Below are 3,271 nucleotides of genomic sequence, written 5' to 3'. Positions count from 1 at the left end.
TCAGTGTTCTACTTTTTAAAGCCAGGATACTGGATAGGGAAAAGTGGAAAAAAGTGGAAGGTAAAAATACTGAAATTCAGTATCTGCTCAACTTTCCTTTCTGAGTTGTACTTATGAGTTGTACTTGTGAGTTGTGACTTGATACTTTTGTGTTCCTCTAGCTCTCTTTGGGTAGAGGGCGGTGTTTGTAGTTAGATAGGTTCAATTCCACCACCTGAGCATACTGGTCCTGATGACGAAGATGTCCTAGAAGAGGAGAACATTGTTAAGGAGCAAGCTAAGGAAGGCACAGTTGGTCCAAACCTTACAGTTTAGATACGCGTTCTTGTAAAAACATATCCTAGCAAAAAACACGGTCGTTGTTGTTCCAAGAGCAAGAGGACTCCACCATACCATGCTCTTGAGGTACATAACCTATTTTGACTCGTTAAGAGAATGTGGATCTTATTATGAACCTGTTGTTCGTGTGGAGCAAAATCTGGTGAAATAGTCTATTTAGATTATTCATTCGATGCATCTTTGTCTAGCGTTTTGTACCTAGACTATGAGATCCTCTAGCAGAATATTATGTCTTCATCAGATAGTTGCTCAGGCATATATACCTCTTTGCTAATTTTTAGGTGGATAGGTCGACTTGAGTTTAGTTATATGTTCTTCTTTGGACTTGCTTTGTTGGCCATAATGCTTGTCGGTCTTAATGACTTTATGCAAGTATATGTAGTGCCATATAGTGGGATGCCTCTTCTTTTTGACCTCTGTTAGTTGCTCTCTGCATATAATATAACCTGGACTAGAAAATTGAGGTATTTCTTAATCGTGGTATACTGGTATTTCTCTGCATATAATATAACCTGGATGCCTAGTGTAATTTTATGATTGCTGCTATTATCATCGACCTCAACTCCATCGGTTTATTTGGGTGAGTTTATTTTACTGCTATTGCCTTTATGATCATCATTTAATTTAACTGTATGTAACTTTGGTTCTTATATTCACTGTCATAGAAGTACATGGGTCTCATCAAGTTAAGATCCAGCATTGGATATTGTAGGTACTGTATCATAAATATTCTTTACATAAATGCATCATAATGTTCAGATCTTACTTAACTTCTTATTGCTAACATTTAATTGTTTATTGACATATACTCATATTAAGTTAAGATCCAGCATTGGATATTCTAGGTACTGTATCATAAATATTCTTTGCATGAATGCATCATAATGTTCAGATCTTACTTACTTCTTATTGTTGACATTTAATTGTTTATTAACATATACTCATATTAAGTTAAGATCCAGCATTGGATATTCTAGGTACTGTATCATAAATATTCTTTGCATGAATGCATCATAATGTTCAAATCTTACTTACTTCTTATTGCTGAAATTTAATTATTTATTGACATATACTCATATTGATTCACTAAAGTTTTTTGTCTTCAATGTTGCAGGTGACATTTGAATGAATGGTGCATATTGAAGTTTGATGAGTATGATGAAAGTATCAGATCGAGTGCCTTAGTGCAGTTAGGACTTAGGAGGACTTTCTGCACACCACCATATTGTAGTTGCTATTATTTGGTTTGATATTTTATTTTATTTTATAGCTTATGGGTCCCTTTAGAACAAATAACTCTTTGTAATTTGATTGGTTTTGGCAATGAGAATGAATTTGAGATTTCTGAATCATGTTGTGCAAATGCTTTATTAAATTGTCATCCAAATTAAAATCAGACAACAGATATCCCCATGGACATCGACGTCTCTACATATTTCAAACGACATTTATATGTCGTCTTAAAGTAAAAGATGACCATAGTGTATGTCGTTTGAGGTAAGTATCAGACGACAGATAAGTGACTTTTGAATGCATTTGAGTCGAGAGAAGAGGTTTGACGTATGTCGTCTGAGATATATTTAGATGACAAAATAGTAACGTGTGAATAAGTTTGAGACGAGAGACGGCTGCTCACATCTTTAGTATTACTTTAGTTTCGACGATACTTTTATGTCGTTAAGAAGCTTTCTAACGACAGAAACTTTAATTTTGTTACGAATGTAGGTGCATATAGACGACAGTTGCTTATATACAATCTGTCGTCGAAGTTGTATCAGACGTCTAACGAGGTATGTCGACTGAATGCTTATCAGATGACTGCTTGATAGACGACAGCCGAAAAAACATTCAGATGACCGACCTGGCAGGTCGTCTGAAAGCCAAAATTGACGTAGTGACGATAAACATGCTGATAGCTAAATTAAAAGCTATTTATTTTCCTTATTCTCCTGCAAATTTGTCGATTGTAATATAGAGAAATAAGGGTCTCCCGCAGAGGATTAAGTTAAACTAAAAGCTTCAATAAAAGTCACAAAACGTGACTGCAGCTCCTATTGAACAACAGTCGAAAAATAAAAGTAAAACCTAACCTAGAATGTTCAGAAAAACACGAAAATTTACAGAGGTGTACTAGACACACAGAGCGTCTAGCACACAAAATTTGAGATAAATCGGAGTTGATTTGATAGGGAAATAAAATACAGGAATATGACGAACAGAAGATAAGAAAACTGAAAACTGATTTCAAAGTAGTTGAAAATCAAGATAATGAGACTAGCTAGGGAGGAAGTATCCACCCCCGACAATCACACACAACACACTTTGTCCAATTTGTGACCAACTAACTCAATTGAAGATGCTCAGATTGACTCGGTATGCTTGAGCACAATCTATTACTCTTTCTTACTTTGTACGTTAGGCAGGAAGTGCTCTATACCTAAACTATTCTCAAACATTGTAACCTAAAGGTACGTTTATTAGGTTAAACAAGCAGAGATCAATAAGCATGAAAAGAGTTTGAGCAATCACTAGGCATCGCAATAAATTTAGCGCCTTGCTAAACCGAGGGTTTCGTCTACTCGCTAGTGAAAACTACCGATTACTTCTCTAGACAATTTGAGGGATCCGATATTGACCCAGGCATCAAATAATCAAAGTATTAGAACCCTAGCATGTATACTAAGTAGGCCTCCAAAGCACACACACAAAGAATTCATCGATGAACAATCGGTAAACAAAACCTCAATCTCATTAATTGCAAAAACAAATTGAAAATCAAAGCATGTTATGAATCATGTCTAGGGGCTTCAACAGCCCCCTAGCTACTATGAGTTTAGTTGCGCATAATGAAAATTAAAAACACAAAAGAGTTCATGGAAGGGGAAGACAACAATAACCGAGCTTGGAGAATCCTTGAGAAGAGATCAATCTT

The sequence above is a fragment of the Fragaria vesca genome, linkage group LG3 (assembly GCF_000184155.1).
Source record: "Fragaria vesca subsp. vesca linkage group LG3, FraVesHawaii_1.0, whole genome shotgun sequence".
NCBI lineage: Eukaryota > Viridiplantae > Streptophyta > Magnoliopsida > Rosales > Rosaceae > Fragaria > Fragaria vesca.
Note: the sequence above shows the minus strand (reverse complement) of the source record.